Below are 9531 nucleotides of genomic sequence, written 5' to 3'. Positions count from 1 at the left end.
CTGCAGAGTCATAGGTGTTGGCTTCATCTCCTTTAATCCAAATTTGTCATAAAGAAAACCCGGCAAGATATTGACACTTGCCCCAAGGTTGAGCAATGCACGCTCGACAGTGATGTCTCCTATGACACATGAAATAATTGGAGTCCCTAGGTCCTTAAGCTTTGGTGGGGTTTGATGCTGCAACACCGCACTCACCTGCTCAGTCAAGTATATCTTCTTCGGCACTTATGACTTTAACTTTCTTTTCGGCGTACAAAGCTCCTTTAGAAACTTTGCGTATGTAGGGACTTGCTGAATGGCATCAAGCACAGGGAGGTTTATCTGAACGTGCTTGAATATCTCAAGCATCTCCTGCATGTTCACTCTATGCTTGCCTAATGACTTCGGTCTCTCTAGCGCCTCAGGAAAGGGAGCTTTGGGAGTATAGGACTTTGAAGGCTCACTTGGTAGAGCCCTCTCGCTTTCCTGAGGTGGGACGGTAGAGACAGGCTGCTTCTCACTCGTTCTCTCTCTTTCTTCTGCAGCCTCCCTCGCCTGATATTGCTTCCCATTCCTAAGGGTTATTACCGCTTGAGTCTGCTCTTGATGGGCATCTGTCATGTGCAGGCCATGCATCGGCTCCTTACCCCTAGGGTTCACCACCGGTTGGCTAAGTAAAGCCCCCTCACTACGCCTGCTAAGCGCCTCGGCAAGTTGTCCCATTTGCGTCTCAAGCTTCGCAATAGAATGTGTATGGGAGCTCAGATTTGCCTTGATATCCGAGAAGGCTTGCAGCATCTTGTCCTCAAAGGACTGGCTGGACGAAGGCTCCTGAGACTGGGGTTGATTATAAGTAGGCTGAGCTGAAGGGTAGCTAGTTCTCTGAAATCCAGGCGCATAACCGCCTTGCCTGGGATGGCTTTGGGAAGGGTTGGGAGGTTGGGCTTTTTGATTTCTCCATGAAAAATTGGAATGGTTCCGTCAGCCCGAGTTATATGTACTGGAATATGGATTGGGTGCTGGCCTAGCGAAACTCTGCGCCATCTGAGCATGCTCCTGGACAAACTCAGGGTATTGTGGCAGAACAGGGCAATCAATAACATGGTGTGCAGGGCTAGCACACAACGTACACACCTGTAGGACTGGAGAGGGACCCGCCAACAACTGATCCAATTTCTGGGACAGTTGGTCGACCTTGTTTTGCAACTCAAGGTGCATCCCTATCTCGAATATACCGGCCTTCTTCGTGCCATCTTGCACAAGTGTGACCCTCTCAGATCGTGAAGCAGAAGCATGGTGCATGGAGTTCTCGCTCAAGGTCTCAAAAAGGGCCCATGCTTCATCTTCACTTTTGAGCATAAAAGTGCCCCCACAGGCAGCGTCAACCATTTGACGGTTCTTCTTAGTGAGACCATCATAAAAATATTGCACCAGTTGCCAGCGGGGCACCTGGTGGTGGGGACACTTGCGGATAAGATCTTTCATCCTCTCCCACGTTTCATGAAATATTTCTCCCTCGATCTGTGAAAAGCTAGTGATGGCTTTTCAAAACTGGTTCGTCTTACCAATTGGGAAGTATTTCTTTAAAAACTCCCTTTGCATATGTTTCCAAGTGGTAATTTGAACTGTATCGAGGGCCTTCAGCCAATGCTTGGCTTTATCCTTAAGGGAGAAGGGGAATAACGTCAATCTTAACACGTCAACTCCAAAATTGTTGATCCGCACCGTAGAGCAGATCTCGAGAAATTCGTCGAGATGACGGTATGGGTCTTCGTTGCTAAGGCCATAAAAAGAGGGCAACATCTGGATGACACTGGCCTTGATTTCAAAATGGTTCGCTCCCACATCAGGTCTTGTGATGCAGGAGGCAGGAGTGTATGTGTTGGGCATGAAGTAATCCCTAAGAGGACGGATCAACTGCTGATCTTCAGCCATGGGGCTGGATTGATGGGCTCTCCTAAAGAAAGATTCGGGATCCTCAACGAATTCGGCAAGCTCAGGTTCAAGCGAACGTCGCCCGTGCATGCACCAAAGGGTAGACCGGTGCAACAACCATCCTAAATTGTGTTTTTCTACCTAACTAATGCACTAGCGGCCAAACCACACAAACCACAAAAGGAGTAACAAAAACAATTACTAAAAACAAGAAATAACAAGCACCACGCAGTTGCACTCAGTAGAGAATTTATGAAAATGAAATCTATGTGCACGGTACCAATCGTACACAGTCACTTCTAAGGGGATCCTAATGGGTGAGCTGTGCAGAAAAGTAAGCTTGTCTCTACGGTATGCACACACGTGGTTCTAAGCCTAAATGCGAAAAACACACTAAACAATCCTAATTAAAGAACTGAATTAAACTAACAACCTATAAATACGAGAACAAACACAAGGCAATAAAGTGAATACTAGTATTTCGCCGTTCCCCGGCAACGACGCCAAAATTTGGTGTGAGTTTTATGAAAACCCTTTTTAAAATAATATTTTTAATGAAAATTCAGTGAAAGCCAGACACCAAAAATATAAAAACCGGCTCGCACAAGTGGTGGAGTCCGGGTCGATCTCAGGGAACGGAAAATACTTCGTATTCGAACACACAATCTAAACTACTCTTTATTGCCAAAATGAAAAGAATTGATTAAATATATAACTAACTACGAGAGTACGGCCCTACGCAGAGGGTTTAAACAAATAATTAAAGTGCCTTATTACAAACCCAAATGAATTGAATTAAATAAAATAAAAGCCTAATCTAGAAAGAAAAGCAAGCCTTCAGTGCTTGAGGCTTTCTTGTCCCTTCTTGAGGTAATATATGTTTTCTTGAACTTTTGCTTTTCTGAGGGCTCTCTTGAGGGTACCTTTTAGGGATCTCAAAGAGCCCTTTTAAGGCATAAAAAGGACTCGACCGCACGTTCCAATGCTTCCTGCAAGATACAAAAACAAAACACGCAGCAGAAACGAGGAATCTAGAGAAAAATCAACCAGAAATATGACGAAGAATCACCAAAAACATAAAAAAAACAAGAATTAAGTAACATGAACTACACTAAACTAATAACACACTACGCAAATCAGTACTTAATTATGAAGTAAGAACTAGCATGCAACATTAACTAACACAAAGGGCTAAACTATGCTCACCATACAAACGAATAAGACTTAACTAATGCTATAAAAAAAAACGTGAATGCAAGAACGAAAGTAGCTAATGAATACTTTAACAACCTTATATCTGTTCTAACTAATCATGAATTAACTAATTAAATAATCAAGAACAAGAAAACAACAATAACCAAATTCAATTGAACAAGAAAATATTAATTCTAATAGAATACTACTAACTAATTCAAAGTGCTAACTCACTGTATGAAATCCACTCTGACCAATAAATAGCAAACTTGATATGATACTAACTTAAATCTAGTTGTCAAGAATCAATTCAACTATTCACAAACGAATAAAAGGACAAGATTACTGTAAAAAAAAATTCAGGAATTAAACTAACCGAGAGGCAAGAGAGAAATTAAAATGAACACATGAACTAAGCATTTGAAATAACTAACTAAGGTCTATGTTACTGAAAAAAAAGAGAAGGACTGGGGCTAACCTATTAGCAATAGATTAAAAAAAACAACAACCAAACAATACCACTCTAAGTCATGTAATTCAGCTAACCTATCTAATATACGATATACTATAAAAGGATTCAATCAAACAACAAACAGAAACATGCACATGCTGTACTAACAATGCTGATAAGAAAATACAAGACACAATGTAATGTTGTAACAAAATGTGATGTTGTGACAACAATGCAATAAAAAAAAATGCTGACGGCAATGGATAATAGACAATAAATGTAAACTACTAGTAACCGAGGGACACTTGTTGACACAAACAAAACTAACCTAATTAAACAGCACACACTAACCTAGGTAAAAAGACTGCTGACCAGAACGGTTAACACACATAAAAACTAAACTAACCAGAGGAAAACGCTTAAGCTATTGGCAACGTCAAACACGCTGTCACAAAACCAAAAAACATATATTTTTGTTCTTTTTTTTTTTTGATTTTTTATTTTCGTTTTGTTTTCAGATGATGCTAGATTTATATGCCTAATGCAGAGATGTCTAAAATGAAACCAAAGTTATGGAATGCAAAGCTATAACTACGTGAAAAGGAAGAAGACAAAAACAACCTGTTGTAGCTTGTTTCAACTGATGGGTTGAGGAAGAGATTGGTCTCTCCCCACATCAGATCCTCACGCTGCCCTCCTTTTGCTGCTGGAAGAAGATGAACCAACCGGCTAGAAAGAAGAGAAGAATAAGAAGAAGAAGAAGGCACGGCTGGAGAGAGAGAGAGAGAGAGAGAGAGAGAGAGAGAGAGAGAGAGAGAGAGAGAGAGAGAGAGAGAGAGAGAGAGAGAGAGAGAGAGAGAGGCGTGAAATCTAATATGGAAGGCCCGTTTTTTCTTGCTGTATGATACTATTTATAGTATAATATTAGGGTAAAACCATTTTTTCAAAACAAGTCCAACAACTTTCAATGATTTCCAAAATACCCATTTTAGCAAAACATACTTTATTGTCTAAAGAAAACAAACACACTTCTAAAACTAATTAAAAATTACAAATTAGCTACTCAAACTTAAGCTAACTAAACTACAATTAAGAAGTTCTAACTAAAAATTATATATATATATATATATATATATATATATATATATATGCAAACTGAAGCAAAAAAAAAATGCTAAACTAGATAGAATAAAAACCTAACTCACTTTCGTAGGAGTCACAGTTGCATTTAGCATATGCAACAAGCCCTTTCAACCCCTGGGTTACCCCAGTGGATGAGTAAGGTCTCGTGAGGGTTTGCAGTGATGCTACCCACAAACATCTCTATCAAGTATGCATAAAAATTTTAAAGCACAAAGCATTAGGCAGTTAAGGAGCTTGTTTTCACAAATATTTCATGCCCTTGCATTATCAAAACATGATTAGAGTCTTCTACCTGCCACCACAGAATAAAACCTTTTCTTTCACTTTTCTAAATCACATAATTATTAATGTTTTATTCTCAGAAATTCAAGTACATACATGTTATTATTTACTTATCTTCACTCATATGTGTTCTGCACAGGTTTTCTCAATATTTGCTTCTAAGCAATGAACTTTACTCTTTTACGCTCTTTTCTTTTTCTTGATTTTCATTTTTTTTTTCACATATTTTTTTTTTGATGAGCACTATATCAAATTTCCAGTTTTCGTGACCCGTGTAACGAGCTTTGGGTCAGTGACTCCCAAGCCAGACGACCTTAGGGCACCAGATACAAAGTATCCCTCGGACTTAATTGCTCGAGTCACTAGACTTTCAATTTTTTATAGTTTACGTATAGTCTACTTCTCTGTCATGTGCAATGTCAATATCTATTAGGCTCTCTATAAAGTCCATGTAACGGGCTTTCGGGCCGGTGGCTCCCAAACTACATGGCTTTAGGGCACCAAGTGTAAACACCCCTCAGGCCCTACTTGCTTGAACAAAATAGGCCACAGATATCAACGTAGACAAAGAATTGATTTCCTTCGTTATCCTTTTCAACATGGACTCAAACACTTCAACTTGTGTCTAAGCCCAGCTACTAGGGAGTACGAAGATATCAAACAACTAAACATATGCTCGTTTCACTTTTTGAGCTCTTAAATGCAATATTGTTCATTTGCTTAGTTTTTCAAAATAAATAAATAAATAAATAAATAAATAAATAAATAAAACTGTGCATATCCATACTTGTGATTCAAAATAAACTCTAACATGCATCTATAATCATTTCTTTGAAATCCACATAAATCACCACGGTTTTCTAGATTCGTGTTAGAAAAAATTTTTTGTGGGGCTTAAAAATTCTCTAAAAATGTTAGATGTTGCAAAACAGTCTTATAAGTTCAAACTCATTCGCTACAAGCCTAATCTTAATGAGTTGATATAAAAAAATGTAAGTACAAAGCCATGAAAAGTTTAGGTGTGCAAACTACACCCTCCCCCATGCTTGTATGACACTGTCCTCAGTGGCACTCCCCCATGCTTATATGAAACTAAGGGAATGCATATGAAAACAAGATAATCGGGAGAAAAGAGTAGAAGTCACCTGACATGTAAATGCATGTCCTACGAATGCACAAGAATGGATACCTGATCTAACAATATACTCATGAGATACAAGAAAGCAAAGCAAAATAACGAAAAACCATCTATGATATTTACTAGATCCTACTAAAAATACAACATACAAACCTGTGCTCCCCCTCATGCAACCATGAGGTTAATAGCCTCAATGTCTTGCTGCACCACCATATCAGAAATGTAGGGCTTCAGTCGCTGCCTATTAACTTTGAAAATGCTACCCGTTCGAGGGTCCAAAAGATCTACCGCTCCATGTGGAAAAACTCTATAGACTATGAATGGTCCATCCCATTTGGACTTCAGCTTCCCTGGAAAAAGATGGAGACGTGAATGATAAAGTCAAACCTTTTGACCAGGCTCGAACTGCTTCCTCACAATATGTTGATCATGGAAATGCTTGGTTCGAGCCTTGTATATTTTGTCACTCTCGTAGGCTTCGTTGCGCAACTCCTTAAGCTCACTCAACTGCAACTTCCTCTCAGCTCCAGCTTGGACCATATCAAAATTGAACTTCTTGATAGCCCAATATGCCCTATGCTCCAATTCAACTGGAAGGCGGCATGGTTTCCCAAAAACCAATCGGTATGGGGACATGCCAATCGGAGTCTTGAAAGCAGTCCTATAGGCCCAAAGAGCATCATCAAGGCGCTGAGACCAGTCCTTGCGGTCTGGCCGGACTGTTTTTTCAAGAATTCGCTTGATCTCCCTATTGGAGACCTCGACTTGGCCACTAGTCTGTGGGTGGTACGGTGTGGCAATCCGATGATGTACCGAGTATTTCCTAAGTAAGGAAGCTACTTGTACATTGCGAAAGTGCGTACCACCATCACTAATGATCGCTCTAGGGACTCCAAACCGACTAAAAATGGTGTGCTTGATAAATCGGAGCACCTCCTTATGATCATTGGTTCGGGTGGCCACGACCACGACCCATTTGGAGACATAATCAACCGCCACTAGAATATAAATAAATCCGAACGAAGGCGGGAAAGGACCCATAAAATCAATGCCCCACACATAAAAAATCTCAACAATCAAAATAGGAAGGAGGGGCATCATATCACGCTTGGCGATGCGTCCTGTCTGCTGACAGCGCAAGCACCTCCTACAAAAATCATGGGCATCTCTATGCAGTGTCGGCCACCAAAATCCTGACTGGAGGACCTTCGCAGCGGTCTTTCGACTAGAAAAATGGCCTCCACAAGCCAAGGAATGACAAAATGATAGAATGGAGTCATACTCCTCCTCTGGAACACACCTCCGAATCATCTGATCTGGGCATAATCGAAACAACTCTGGTTCCTCCCAAAAATAGTGCTTTACCTGCGAGAAAAATCGATCTCTCTCATTGCGGTTCCAGTGCGCAGGGTATTCTCCAGTCACCAAAAAGTTGATTATATGCGCAACCCAAGGCAGATGCTTGACATGAAAGAGCTGCTCATCCGGAAATGAATCATCAATCTGCCCCTGATCAGTGGATGTCTCCACTGTCAGTCTGGATAAATGATCTGCTACAAGATTCTCACATCCACTCTTATCTCGAATCTCGAGATCAAATTCTTGTAACAGAAGGATCCATAGAATGAGACACGATTTGGCATCCTTTTTACTCATCAAATATCGCAATGCTGCATGATCTGAGTAAGTGATGACCTTGGAGCCTAACAAATATGAGCGAAACTTCTCAAGAGCAAAAACTACGGCTAGTAATTCCTTCTCTGTGGTGGTATAATGCATTTGCGCATCAGAGAGGGTCCTACTAGCATGATAAATCACATGAGATCGTCACTCAATCTTCTGACCGAGAATCGCTCCAACCGCGTAATCTGATGCGTCACACATAATCTCAAATGGCACTGACCACTCAGGAGATCGAAGAATAGGAGCAGTAGTCAAAGCCTCCTTTAGGGCCAAGAATGCCTTCAGACAGGCATCATCGAACATAAACGACTGATCTTTTGTTAGCAGGTTGCACAACGGTCAAGAAATCTGGCTAAAGTCCTTAATGAACCTTCTATAAAAACCTGCGTGCCCTAGAAATGATCGCACCTGCCGCACAGAGGTTGGTGGAGCTAATCTAGAAATGGTCTCCACTTTGACCTTATCAACCTCGATCCCTTTCTCAGACACAATATGTCCAAGAACAATCCCTTGTCTCACCATGAAATGACTCTTTTTCCAATTAAGAACCAGATTTGTCTCCCTACAACGCTGAAGCACACGAGATAACTTTTGGAGACAATCATCAAATGAAGAGCCATAGACCGAGAAATCGTCCATGAAGATCTCAAGGACATCATCCATCATATGTGAGAAGATCGCCATCATGCACCGTTGAAATGTTGCTGGGGCATTGCAGAGCCCAAACGACATTCTTCTATAAGCAAAAGTGCCATAAGGACAGGTGAACGTCGTCTTCTCCTGGTCCTTGGGATGAACGACCACCTGGTTGTATCCTGAATAACCATCCAGGAAACAAAAATACTGTTGACTCGCGAGTTTCTCCAAGATCTGGTCGAAATGGACTTTTGAATTTGAATTTGAATTTAGGAAAAGAAATGAATACTTGAGATGGAATTGAATTTGGATTTTTAAATTTGGAATGGATCAGAGATAATCAAATAGTATTTAAGAATAGAAATGGATTTAGGGAGCTTAGATGGGATCTGAAAAATGGAATTGGATTTGAAATCTAGAATTGGGAATGGAATTGGATCTAAAGATGGATTTAAGATCTTAGATCTGATATGAAATTGGGTTCTGGATCCTAAGATAGATTTGGATCTGAAGTCTGAGATCCAATGTGAAATTGGATTATAGATCCTATGATGGATTCGGATCTGAAGTCTGAGATCCAAAGTGAAGTTGGATTCTAGATCCTAACATGGATTTGGATCTGTGTTCTGAGATCCAAAGTGAAATTGGAGTCTGGATCCTAAAAGAGAATTGGATCTGAAGTCTGAGATCCAAAAGTGGAATTGGACTCTAGATCCTAAAGAGGAATTGGATCTGAAGTCTGAGATCCAATATGAGTGTTGAATCCTGGATCCTAAAATGGATTTGGAGTTAAATTCAGAGGATGAAGCAAGAACTTCCAAGTTTAATTTGAACTTGGAAAATGAATTTTAGAAATTGAATCTTTGAATATACAAATGAATTTCAAAGTCAAATTAGACCTTGGATTTTGAAATTTAGAAGATGAATCAAGAATCTCAAAGTTTAAATTGAACTTTGGAGATGGGATTGGAGTTTTGAATGAATTTTGGAATGTCAAAGTCAAATTTGATTTTTGAAATCTGATTTGAATCTGAATATGAAATGAATTTGAAATCTCAAAGTTAAATTTGAACTTTTGAGATTGAAAAAT

At 40.0% G+C, this 9531-nt stretch overlaps 1 non-coding gene across 1 annotated transcript; it reads left to right on the top strand.

Annotated features, from left to right (window-relative positions):
* Positions 1-1426: 1426 nt before the first annotated feature.
* On the top strand, positions 1427-1532 carry LOC149812001 (small nucleolar RNA R71). The gene has a single exon (XR_016428676.1). It is a non-coding gene; the product is annotated as a small nucleolar RNA R71 (small nucleolar RNA).
* The last annotated feature ends 7999 nt before the right edge of the window (positions 1533-9531 follow it).

The sequence above is a fragment of the Nuphar pumila genome, chromosome 17 (genome assembly GCF_984573655.1).
Source record: "Nuphar pumila chromosome 17, dmNupPumi1.hap1.1, whole genome shotgun sequence".
NCBI classification, from domain to species: Eukaryota; Viridiplantae; Streptophyta; class Magnoliopsida; order Nymphaeales; family Nymphaeaceae; genus Nuphar; species Nuphar pumila.
This window is presented reverse-complemented; position numbering and strand designations above follow the sequence as displayed.